The sequence below is a fragment of the Nannospalax galili genome, unplaced genomic scaffold (genome assembly GCF_000622305.1).
Source record: "Nannospalax galili isolate Female #2095 unplaced genomic scaffold, S.galili_v1.0 scaffold247, whole genome shotgun sequence".
Lineage (NCBI taxonomy): Eukaryota > Metazoa > Chordata > Mammalia > Rodentia > Spalacidae > Nannospalax > Nannospalax galili.
The window spans coordinates 1,218,825-1,232,427 of record NW_008356952.1 but is presented as its reverse complement, the minus strand read 5'-3'; the positions used below and the strand labels follow the sequence as shown (position 1 = coordinate 1,232,427).

The 13,603-nt window shown below is 39.0% G+C and overlaps 1 protein-coding gene and 1 pseudogene across 1 annotated transcript in view; both read left to right on the top strand.

Annotated features, from left to right (window-relative positions):
* Positions 1-13,603, top strand: part of Cpa6 (carboxypeptidase A6) — a 339,815-nt gene that overhangs the window by 68,354 nt on the left and 257,858 nt on the right. The gene's annotated exons all lie outside the window — the stretch shown is intronic.
* LOC103751384 overlaps positions 12,645-13,603 on the top strand; it is a 6,646-nt pseudogene continuing 5,687 nt past the window's right edge.

Below are 13,603 nucleotides of genomic sequence, written 5' to 3'. Positions count from 1 at the left end.
TGTATACAACATATTCCTGCCTAGCTCATTACTGTTCTGGACATTTGATTATTTCTCTGCAGTGGAACAACAGTGATAACTCCCAAAAGTAACATGTAAACTTACATCTATATTCCCATGTCTATTAATATTTACAACTATATATCAATACCTCACATTTTTTTCTCCTTAGAGATGGAGACAGCAACAGAGACAGAAAGAGAGATTATGACATAAACATTTATTTTTAAATTGACATTTTTATGCTTCTATATACAGTCAATATTATTATTGATGTTGGATCCCAGGACAGTTTACAAAGACTCATTGACAACTAGTACAGTGTACTGATATAGGGGAAACACAGTAAAATCCTAATTCCAAATCCTAAGGCAACATCTCCTTCACTAGCCTCTAGATAAAATGGTGCTTTGAAAATGAATAAGGAGACAAGCATCAACAGGAGTGAAAATGAACGGGTGAAGCAGCTACTTTAGAACAGTAATAAATCACTCTATGGACTGCAAAGTCTTCATCTCTTCAAAATGTTCTAGTTGAAAAATAGTAAGAACTTCCCATGACAAGGCAAGAATTATCTTAGCAGATTCTAATCCCTTCATCAAAAACTATGATTTTTTTCCCTCCCCAACTTCTGAAAGAGGGGTCAACATTAACAGACCTCATGGTGAATAGTGTCCTGAAATTCTACAGCTTAGTTCAGAACAGTGATGCTGGTGGCATATCTGCACACCCACACCCCCCCACACACACACATTTTTCTCAGGTTTTGAGAAAGAATGTTTGCAAGAATTGGAGTGCCAATATTTGATGAAGTCCTTACAAATAGTTATAAGAATTTCAGCATTCAAAGGTATTATATATTTTAAACAACATACTTTTATCAAAAGAATAGACTTCATAATGTACTAGAGCTCTTCAAGCAACACAAACATCTTCCTTTCATAATTTCTGGTGTTCAGGGGAGTGTCCATAAGGCAAGTCAAAGCCTGTATAAGGGAGACATGGGGGAACTTATTACAGTTGGTGCTAGCTATTTCTGTGCAGTAAATCCATAAAAATTTTATAATATAGCTGAGTGTACAAGTCAAAAGCTAAATGGAAATGCAGTAACGCTCTTCCAAAAGCAGACACCATCTATACCTTTTGAAGTTATTGCAGAGTCCCTATTATCAGCTTAAAACATGAAGCAACATCTAACATGTCCAAACCATCACAGAGAGTCATTAAGACTAAGGGATTTAAAAGACAATGTAGACTTGCCTGAGCTTGATCTTTTCCTAAGTGAGATCTGATTTCTTTCTAACTTTGTTTGAATGAGGGTTGAAGCTTGCACATGCAGGCCCTACTGGATGCCACTTGATAAGACAGAAAAGCACAGCTGCCTCTCTCTATTTATGAACTATCCAAAATGGTCATATCTGTGGAGATTAAATAACAATGGACGTCTTCACATCCCTCCTGCCAATTCTCCCTTAATTCCATTAACAGACTCTGAGTCACATTGAAGAGTATGTCATGTGGATCTAAAAACTGCCATGAGGGCATGTGGCTCTTCGTAGAAAACTAAGGTTCTGAAGATCTTTAAGGTGAACAAGACCTTGAGCTTCGTGGTACATTCTGAAAGAGCCGACATATTTCAGAACATTGGTGTCGTTCAGTATCGGTGTTACATATAGATAATCCATAGGTGGTGTGATATGAGGATTTGCACAAAGTCTTTTCCATATCCCCACAAATGGTTCACACATCAAATTACGTTGGACTTCATTGCAAAAAAAGTTATTCCATTGAGATGAAGAATTGCCCTTTTTTAAAAGACAAATGCCCATGATGAAGGGAGTGCATTAGACAATCAAATCCTGTCTCCTGGGAAGTAGTGGGTCTGTTAGTCAGTTTTGATTGTAAGGGGAGGGGGTAAAAGGACAGGGTACTGGAGTGGTAAGAATTGAATTAGAAAAACTCAGTCATAAGATAAATGGTGAGGGAATAATGGAATAAGCAGAAAAAGAACTAAACCCACATCAGGCAGGCTCAGGTCACCAGCATAGCTTCCAGAGTGATAGGCAGGAGCTCCTAGATTGGAGAGGATGGGGTGAAGTCCCAGCAGGATGGCGAGGGCACCTGACCAGGAATAGGACAATTTGTGTCTGGTGGGAAAAGGTGCCCAGGGTAAGCTCTACTGTGGGTAAATCTTTGGGAAGTTTTTATTTTCTGTGACGCTATAGAGAATCTGTCATGCAGCTTCTACCCCATTCAGAAAAATTTACATATTTTCCGGCTATGACTACAAATGCTGTGCAAGAATAGTTAGTTATTCAATTCAGATCTTTTGACACATAATCAGCTTCCCTTAATTACAGCTGAGGGATTTAGCATTAAAGGAATTGTAGAGTTTTAGCATAAACTTGCACCCAAGGCATGCATCTTCTCTATGTTGTTTGTAGAAATTGCTCTGTTAGCCTTGGCAGGACCACTTGCCTCCTAAGCCTGAGTCATGAAATCAGACCTCTGTTCAAATTCTGAAGTTACTACATGATAGAGATGTGACTTTGGGCTTAACATCTCTAAATGTCAGAATACACAACTGTAGGTGAGAATTTAGTTCCAACATCATAGCTTTGTTCTAAAAATTGGTAAGATGGATGTTTAAAGCAGCACAGACCCTACACGAATGCCAGTAAATGGCAGCTGTTAGGTACCTTTACATATGCACCTTCCCTTAATTTATCTTTACCTCATAAGGCAACAGTTATACATAACTGTATTACAGTGTCATAAGCGGACATTCTAGTGTTGGTCAATTCCAGGTGCCTCAGAGTATGCTATATATTGTGGGTGCTTCATAAATCTTTATTAAATGGATGTTGTTAAATCAAGTCTATTCCTTTCCATCTAAGTGCTGAAATGTGATCATTTTTGGTGAATAAAAATAGAGAAACAGCTGGAGAAGTGGCTCAGTAGTTAAAAGCACTGGATGCTCTTGCAGAGGACCCAGCTTCCGCTCCCAGTAACTACATAGTGGCTAACAACTGTCCCTAATTCCAGTTCTAGGGGATCTGACACCCTCTTCTGGCCTCTGTAGGCATTGCACCACATGGATACACACATTCATTTAGGCAAAACATTCATACACATATAACAAAAATAAATTTTTAAAAAGAAAAGTTTATTTCCAAAATAGCAGAAAACAATCTAAAGATATTTTTAAATAACAATAATGCAACCTTGAAGATTCAAATCTGAATTTAAAATCCTTTTGTTTCCTAGTATCAGAAAAATTGGGTCTTTTAACTGCCCCATTAGTATCTAGCTGAATAAGTACCAGAAAACCTAAACTTGGTATGAAATCCCTGCTTTTTCATTGAGTAGGAGTTTGGAGATATTTTCCCTGTCCATGGTCCATCCTTTAGTGTTTCTCACCAGGTTCTATTTGATAACTGTCCAGTGTGGACCTTCAAATCATGGCCAGCTGCATTATTCCTAGCTGTAGAAATTCCTGGTGCTCCCAACTTTCCATTATCAGTAACTTTTAAACCCCAGTTTAAAAAATCTGATTATTTTAATACATAAACATGAAAAATGTTGGATGATATGAAAATGTTGCTTACATTAATAATTACACTGGATGCACGTGTATTGAACTATCACACTGTGTCCCATAAATGTATATAACTATTGTATCACTTTTTAATGATATATTATTATCATATTTAAATGATTTAATTCAATAGTTGGCTTTGTAAATAAAGCCATGTCTAAGGTGATGGTTACTCCACTGCACCCTGATTTGAATGCGTGTGTGTACACTATACTGTTCTGTTTTTATATTCACTTACTTGTTTGATAAATATTTACTGAGTTACCAATTATTAAGCAAATATTTACTGAGTAAATATTTTAAAGCTTAGGAAAGTAATACCGTCTACAGTGCTGTAAATATCCTAGAAACTTAGGCAAATGAGGCAGTTAGGGTTTACTTGTTCAGAGATTTCCTCAATTTTAAAAGCAGTACATCATATTGGGGGGCTTTGAATAAAGCACTGATGTTTATGAGAGGGACTTCAGACTGGATTAGTGCCTAGCTGATGGCATTTCAAGTATAATCTCTTCTAAATGAACTATAAATTGCTCCAGCATTTGCCCTTACATGTTCCTATTCTGCCTCAGCTGTCTCTCCCTCCCCCTACACCCAAATGTTGGGTAAGCCCTGTACGGTGCTGATAAGCCATGAATGCAATTGACTTGATACAGGGAGAAGGGAAAAAGAACCCGATGATGGACGTGTGAGTGAGGAGGATAAAGGATAGGTGGCTAACTGAAGGGCCTGGGTAGGTGGTGGGGCCGGTTAGCAAGGGGAGGGGAAGGAAAGGAGAGGACAATTAGCTTGGGTTACACAGAAATACGAAACCTGGAGAGGTTTCAGGCACTGGAAAAAATTCTACACATGGAGTGGAATGAAAATGACTTCAAAGCATAAAAATATTGTAAAATGTTGCAGTTGTGTGACACTTAGCTTCCTTTCAATACAGTCATGAGTGATGGATCTTTAAAATGCCAATATTTACAATACACCAAATTGCTATGCCCATTGATGCTCTCAAACTTACAGTGAAAACCAGGAGAGCCCATTTAAAGTGTGTGAGGAAATAATTCTTCAAAATTTTGTAGGGTATGAAAGCAAAAGTGCCCGAAGAACATCACAGAAGAAAACCCTGGTAATAGTCTCAGCTGCACAAAGAACTTCTCACAGAAAAATGGTTTTCTTAGCAATAGTGACGTCAAAGCTTTTTCAATAACTGCCTGCCTCTGCCCCAAAATATTTGCTAGTATGTTTCCAATTCAAGGATATCATGGCCTTTGGTGACCTGTCAAAGCAGATGCCACAAATGTATAAAAGGCCAGAATGAAGATTTTATATGCACTTTATGCTATTTTATTCCATGTGCTTTTAAGTTCAAGTCTCTTAACCTGATTCTTATTCCTTTCATTAGCATCACTAATGAGCCCTAATAAAGACTACTTGGCACTGAGGGGCCAAAATGTGGTCCCACTGCTAGCATTAGACAGATGTGCATGGCAGTGTGAGCCTGCTGAGCAGACCTTCCTGGGGGAAGATGCTCCTGCAGGGAATGGAGGGACATATGATTAGCTCAAAGAATTCCAAAGCTTATACAAGGGAAGTAGTAGGTTAGGGCACATGTACATGGCTATAAACAATTGAAGTGGATGTACAGGCAGCTTTTCATTTTGATATTCAATGAAAACCTATTCGGAGCTAGACATCATTGTAGGATATCATCTAGATTAAAGTGATTGTTTTCATACTCTATCTAATCATATGATGTGACATTTTTGAAAACAGCTCTGGAGCTGAGCATCTGTAACACCAGCACCAGGGGATAAGCAGGGCGTGGGTGCTAAGGCAAGAGGATTGTAAGTTCAAGGCCAACTTGAGCTACCTAGCAAGTTCAAGGCCATTCTGAGTTACATAACAAGACTTTGAAAAAGAAAATTGTTCTAGATTCACTAGCAAATGTTGTCACCAGCCAGGACAAGAATTCATATCAGAACAGAGAAAAATACTATTTTCCACCAGCGTGTAAAACAGATGATATCTTCAGAACTATCGTATTAAACTGTCCAAAAGCCCAAGGTGGTAGAACAGGTATGAGTTCACGTGTTTATGTGTTAGATGAATTTTTAGCATACAAGCATGGGCTCAGAACACTCAGACTCATGACGGTTATGCAGATGAAGAATGAACACTAAAACCAGTGTTTGGTTTTCACTTCTGACTTCCCCTAATAAGGTCGCCTGCATCATCTGCCTTTATTTTTGGGTGTCCTTGTGGGACTTCTCTAGACATTTTGCAGCCCACAGATCAATGCAGGTACCCTGAAGGAAATACTGCATGAGAGGCATATTTTTTCACCATTTCTTTATCACCATTGTAAACAGCAATGGTGGTAAAGTAATTGGCATCAGGATGGTCTTTCTAGTATTTGTGACAAATTTATGTGGATTCTTTTGTTTGTTTGATAGTCTGCTTGCTTTTTGTTTGTTTTTCCTCCCTTGAACTATCTTTATTGTACTCCAAGGTCCTAGGGAATGCTAAATATGAGGAAGGTGAAATTTGTCTAAACCTATAATAATTGGTTTTCAGTTGTCTAACCTGAAAATAGCCTTCACTTTAAGAGCACCACCTTTAACTAACTTAAGTATGTAGTTTATTACTTACATGGGAGAGATTCTTTAGACTCCCCAGAGAATGCTATCCCTATATGGACTAGCTTTGCGGGAGGAAAGACTATCATAAATATGAATATTTTAATGTTAGCCATGTTAGTAGGAAATCATTCTAAAATGTGCACACATCATAACTGAACCCAAGGTTGATATTTAACCTTTTTTAAATGAAGAATGATTACGATCATTTTCAGTTATTATAGATGCACAACAGTGCCAAGGTCTCTTGGTTTATGTAATTTTAGACTTCTAGATGCTTTGTGTTTTGTACTTAGGTCAAGATTCTGTATTTTCTTTTTGCTCTTAGTCACAATAATACCGCAGTTCCGGCCTATCCATAGTTTCGCTTTTCGTATTTTAGTTACCTACAGTCAACCACAATCCCAAAATAGTGTACTGAAATTCCAAAAACAATTCATAAGTTTAAAATAACTTTTATCATAGCATATTATAATTATCCTATTTATTAAGAGTTGGATTTAATCTTTCACTACACCTAATTTATAAAGTAATCTTTACCAAGGTATGTATATATCTACAGGAAAAGCACAGTGTAAGCCTAGTGCACATAGGTATGTATCATTCATGGTCCCTGGAGTCTCGCGATGTATCCTTCATGAATGAGGGGAGCCGCTGTGTAAGCCAGGAGCACTGAAAGTTTGTGGCAAGTTATTTACTCCTTTCTGAAAGTTTGCCCTTCTTGGTTACCACAACATGATGTCAGGAAATGAGAGATGCTAATCTGAGAGGGGAGAGAGGGAGACAGAAGGAAGGGATGGAAGCAAGGTGTTATCTAAGAAACCAGATGACTGAATTCCGAGACTCTTTGCATGAGTTAAGTGTAATGAAGTTCCTGAAGGATCCTATTATTTCAGTCCATGTTCTCTATCACTATACTTTGTTTCCCTGCTGCTCTTGGGATTATAGAAAGAATCTATATGTGTCTGTAGATGTACGTGCATAATTTGGTCAACCAGCAGACCACTTTGAAACTTTAATCATCTTTGTTTCCTTCAGTTTCCACTAAAGCAAGCCTCTGAAGCCACAACCAGTTGCTTAGTGATCGTGCCATATATAGTAATCACATTGATAAGTGACTACATGATTAAGGGCACTCAATTAAGAGTGTGGGATTGCATAGTCAATCCACAGTGAAACAGTATCTTTCCTAGATGATTTGGCATCAGACCTTCATCTAATGTGGGGGAAAAGCTGACTGTAACTGTATAGATTTTCCAGGGTCTGCCTCCAGTCCATCTTTTTGTTAACATCTAAATTGGATCCTTCCTACACACAAGCTGACTCAGCATTTGTTCAAATCCTCTGTGATACCTATCTCTTAGGTAGCAAAGGGCAGACTCACTCATCCTCCATGTCTTAGATCTTTGAAAAAAAAAAAACTTCTTTCCAGGACTGGAGAGATAGCTCAGTGGTTAAGAGCACTGACTGCTCTTGCAGAGGACCTGGGTTCAATTCCCAGCACCCACATGGAGGCTACAAACTGTGCTTAACTCCAGTTCCAGAGGAATCCGAAGCCCTCTTCTGACCTCCGTGGCAACACAGGTGCACTCACATACATGCATAATGCCTACATGCATTACACTCAAACACAAAAACAAAAATAAAAAATAAAATATTAAAAAAAAACTTTCCTTCCACAATCACAATTTTGACACCATTTTCCCATGGTGCTCCATGGTAATACACCTGAAAATTTGCATATGTCATTTTCCTCTGTTAATCCTGTGCTCCTTGACCAAAGCATTTATTTTTTGCATACCTAATTCTTGATATAAAACTGGGTACCCTGTACTGAAGAATGTCATGTCCTTAGTAAAATGTTTACCTAGCATTCCTGAAGTCCTGGGTTCGAGTCCTGGGTTTGAACACTGCATAAACCTGACATCGTGGTGTATGCCCATAACCATGGCTCTTGGGAGGTGGAGGAGAGTAGATCAGAAGGCTACTCTGGGATACTTGAGACCCTATCTCAAAAATAAATAAACAAATAAGTAAATAAATAAAGCTGGGTGTACAGTTAGATGTTTACAAGTAATTTTTTGAATGGTTAGATAGCCAGACTGTTACCAGAACTCCAGGTGAACTTTTGAAACACATCAATAACACAGGTTCCAATGGATACCTCTTTTCTTATCCAAGCATATCTTCTCTGAAATATATGCATAATCACTGAGATGCATTAACTTTGAAATAGGAACAGCAGAGCAGCTACTGTACTATGAAAGAAGAACTAGCTCTACATTTATAAATAATCCCATCAGAATCTGGAGACACTGCTTAGCTCATTTGAATTGAAGTAGTTGCTTCACACTAGCAAGTCACATGCGATTTTGAAGCCTTTATTAAGTGTGATAATATTTTCATAGATCTAGCTATATGAACAGTTCGATGTAGAGAATATAGATTTCATTCCATTAGGAGCTATTGAAATTACTTTGACAAAATGTATTTTTACCAGTTTATTACAACACAGAGAAATTTTCTACCCAAAAAAGGAAATTTTATCATTGTGGAGCCAAAATATATTGAGAAAAAGCTTTTTAATGCAATGTACATGTACATTTCTCTATTCAAAGATGTTTCTTTGAAAAGAGATGTGATTGTAGCTAAAGAAAATTTCATGTACAAGACCAGCACCAGCTCAGCACTATAGCATGTCCTTTCTATGCAGCATAGTACTGTTTCACTGTCATCTTCTGATCCATGGCTATAACCACTGCCAGCTAGACACTGGGTAATTGACAAGCTTATTTGCATCCAGCTGCCTAGAAGACTGGAAGCTTCTAGGTTCTTGTTCTTTCTAGGTTCCAAGCCTAGCACCTGTAGAACTCTTCCTCAGAGTCCTAGCCCAGCAGGAGCAGCCATGGGGAGATGGGCATCATCTCCCATTCCAAGCTGCATGCACCAATTAAAGCTGAGACAGATTTCTGTCTTCAGCTAAGATTCAACTGATTTCAGATCTTCCAGAAGAAAGTGGGTGGGAAACCAGAGAATAAGCAATCTAATACCGGTTTTCCCCCAGCCATGAGGTTATCCCTCAAATAAGTCATACAACTTCTCCAGACCTCTGTTTATAAAATTTATGATTGAAAGAGCCCAGTGTTCTGTAATGTTCCACATGCCTTAATTTTTTTCTCTAAATTTTGGTGAGAAACATGGAAAGAAGTTTTGGGTGATGTTATCACCGGATTAGGACACCCAGGTCTGGGCTATGACTCTGATAGTAATTACTTCTGGGACATTGACCAGCTCAATTTGTCCTAGAGGCACTCAGGAGGCCACGGATCTAACCTCAGTAAGTGCTGAGGGCCTTTCCAGATCTGGCACTCAAGTATCCAGTCACCAAGCTGCCTATGTTATCCACTCAGGTGCCCTCACTGGGAGCCAAGAAATGAAAGACATTTTCATTAAAGGACATCTGGGTACAAATGCTTAACTAGACTTAATATGTATGACGGAATACATAAGGTCTGGTGGGGGTTGGGGAGACATCGATTAGGGGAGAGGGTCTAAATTCGATAAAGAACTGTGGTATGAAATGGACAAAAGCTTAATAATTTTTTAGTTATCTGCTAGTTTAAGAGATGTCTAAATGAAATAGGAAACACATTGCTAATAATTACAACCTGCTGAACTAAATTTTCCTAACCATTATTTCCTTGAAGTAAACTAAATTTCAGCAGTGAAAAATGATACTATGTATAAGAAAGATGCATTAAGTGTTCAGTTGCCAGATGAAGACTTTTCTTATTCTAGATAAGAAAGAGACACTCACTGAACCATCTTCTACAGGCCATTCTTGCTCAGCATTGGAGACAGTAATAGATATATGACTATGTTCAAAGCCCTCATAGTCTAACCAACAGGAGAATACAGACATGTGAACTCCACAGTTTCTTCCTACAGATTTCCCCAGGCCTTCTGGACAGAGCAGTAACTAGTATTTTTCATGCCTAAAACCCCAAACAATAAAAACTCTTTAAGGACTCAAGAATGATCAAGAGTTTCAATCACTCTTGTATCTCACAGATTCTCTATCCTGTCACCTGACTTTGATCCTTCCCTCCCCTCATCTCAAAACCTCAACTACTAGAACTATAGGCTTCACCGAGGACCATTGTCATAAGCCTGGATTACATTCGTACCATCAGATGGTCTTGTCCTCAGTCAGGGCAACATGGAGGCCCCAAGTTTCAGACTCTTTGCTTTGCGGCTGCTCAGAGTTCTGAAGCAGAAGCTGCTCCTGAGAATCTTTCCAAGATTCTGACTCCACAGGAGTCTTCCTCCTATGCCCAGAACACTTGGGCCTCTTTGTCCAAGATCCAGGATCAGAATTCCCACACCATGTCTCCCTTCTACCCAGCTTCCATGGTAGTTCCTGAGGCCTTCCATTTTGTGCTAATGGTGCTTGTTAGCCCACTCACCAGCCTTGGCACTAGGTCTCCTTCAACCTGTCTTCCTGAAAGGATGGGGAGCTCTGTGTTTTGAGGAGCTTGCTACAAATTGGTGGTTCTCATTATCAAGCAAAGGCTGAGGTTTTTATTCCAGTTTGCGTGCTCTGTTTAGGTCCCCACAGAGGAACAGAGCTGCATTATATTCAAAAGACATAATGAGGAGAGGGAGTGAACTGGGGACTGTGTCTGAGCAAGGGGTATGATCTTTGGAGAGGTCAGCCTCAGCTCAGCTGGATTTTTTGAAGGTAAATACAGTCTGCTCTCCTACACAGGAACCTACTATCATGATCATTAACACTCTAAATAGTTCAGTATTTCTAAAGCACAAATTGTAAACTTCATAACAGCAACAGATGGGCTCATGATGCACAAACTCTAAGAGCACAATGCATATTTTGTTAACCAGCCATGGAAGGTTGTTTCCTCGCTTGTCTTGCTCATTTAGAAAAGGTCTTCTGTAGCTCAGGTTGGCCTTGAATGACCATCTACTTCTATCTCCCATCTTCTGAGATGATAGACTTATGCAGTACTGTAGATTGAGCTCAGGGCTTCATGCACACTGGGCAAGCACTCTACCAAGTTATATCCTCTAGTTCCCCAATGGAAGTTTTAACACTCTACAGAAACTGCAGTAGTTCAACTAATCTCTACCACAATCCAGTGGGTGCCATCCAAGAAACTGGAGACAAGAACTCTTAGGTAATGTCTGCAATCACACAGTTTAGCTAAGAAATGGAACTCAGACCTAGATCTTTTGAATTTAAAAGCTTGTGCTCAAACTTTATTGCCTACGTACTTGATAATCATAGCTGTAGAAACCAGGGTGCCACTAGGAGTTCTAGAACAAGGGGAATGGTACAGTGAAACTAGAGTAAACATGGGAAGCCAGAAGGAAACAAGAACAGAAAGAGGAGATGTGTAATTGATTTGGCCTTTATTCTCTAGACAATGAGAAACCACAGTTCACAGGACCAACTTGAAATATATCATTTTCAAAGATTTTCAAACTAGTTGTATACAAACTATGCTTTGCCATCTTTCGTTCTAAGTCCCAATATCCAGTGAGTCACACTGACTGCATTCTGAGAGATCTATTCCTATGTCATTTCCTCTCCATTCTATTGGTGTCATACTACTCAATTTCAGCAGTGGAAATTGAGGTCAGAAAATATGAAATTAGAACTTCAGGAAGAGAATGGGTTGTACAGGAGCCTGAAGATGATGCACACGGGTGTAGCTGTTAAGGAATCCAGGAGGGAAAAGCAATGGAATCAAAGCTTAGCAGACTTTTAACCTGACTCATTTTCAGGGATGTGATGTTTTATTTGGTTTTTCCTGAGAAGAAGTAGAAATAATGTGGAGAAAAGCCTCCCGACCCCAAATTGGCATGGATAGCCTACTTGACCTTTAAAAATGAAAACTTTGCTGATTTTTTTATTTGTAGGAAGAACAAGCAATTTCAACTCCAAGAAAAAGAAGAAAATATAGCTTAGGCTATACAGTGCTACTGAGACAATTTTCTTCTGCTTTCTTCTTCCCTAGGCAATATGTAGATAATCTTAATCACTTCTGAGTCGGTGTACAATAAAGCCAGTGAGTATCAAATTCCTTTCCTATTTGCTAATATAGCTAACAAGCCTTACTCTTAATAAGGTATAGTGAGGTACTAGAGTACTCATTTTTCCTGATATTAGAGTTAGCCAAGGATCAATATCTGAAGAAGAAATATTGGCTGTCTCCTTCACCTGAGTCTCATCCTTTCCCAAAGCATACCCCTCTTCTGACTTCTTTTGGAAATCCAGGGCCTGGTGCTGATGCCCAAACAGCCTCGTGCTCACTTCCAGGGCCCCTTTAAGTCTTGAAGTCCTAGATTCAAATGATAAAAAGGGGCAGGTGTAGGGGGTGAGGTATTGGATTTGGAGCATGGGTCTAGGGAGTGGTTATTCACAAGTCAATGGTAAGAGAAGGCAGCAGGCAGGAGGCTGGGGCAACCACATTTCAGCACAGTGTACATGGAATCAAGAATTTAAAATTTGAAAATGGACTTCCAGGCTGTTCACAAGTATAAGAAAATAAATTATTTTATTGTATTATGTTTAGTTTACAGCACTTAATATTTACACATTTAACATGACAGTTTCTAATGACCCTCCTGATCTAGGCCCTACAAAATGTTAGGGAAAACTCTTGTGTCACATTTGACACCAAACTGTTAAATCAGATTCTCTTACCTCCAAATACAGGAATTGTAGCTGAACACCTAATTGAACATGTTCACACTTAGAAGCTAAGGCCCTTCGTTCATAGGACCACCACAAAAATTGTATGAACTTTAAAAAATACGTATGAGTATTTTGCCTGCATGTGTGCAAGAACACCCATATTGTACAATGCCCATGGAGGCTATAAGAGGGCAATGGATCCCGAGGAACTGGAGTCATGGATGGTTTTTACCTATCATGTAGGGCCTGAGAACTAAACCTGGGTCTTCTGTAAGGGCAGGAAGTGCTCTTAAGAGCTCAGCCCCCTCTATGAATTTTTGGAATAAGAATTGTAGAGACTCCCTGGTTCCTATTCTAACACTTGGCAGCTCAGTGTGGTTCATTTATAGAATGGAGTTTTACTCAGCAGTAAAGAAAGATGAAATCATGAAATTTGCAGGTAAATGGATGGAACTAGAAACTGTTATACTAACTGAAGTAACACAGACTCAGAAAAAAAAATCAACATATGTTCTCCCTCATATGTGGATCTTAGAACCAGACTCTGATAAGTATGCAACCAGACATAACTACAGGAACCAGGATAATGGAAAGGAACCAGGGAGGTAAAGGAAAAGAAAGAACCTGAAAGAGAAGAACAGTAGGAAACAGGCCTTAATA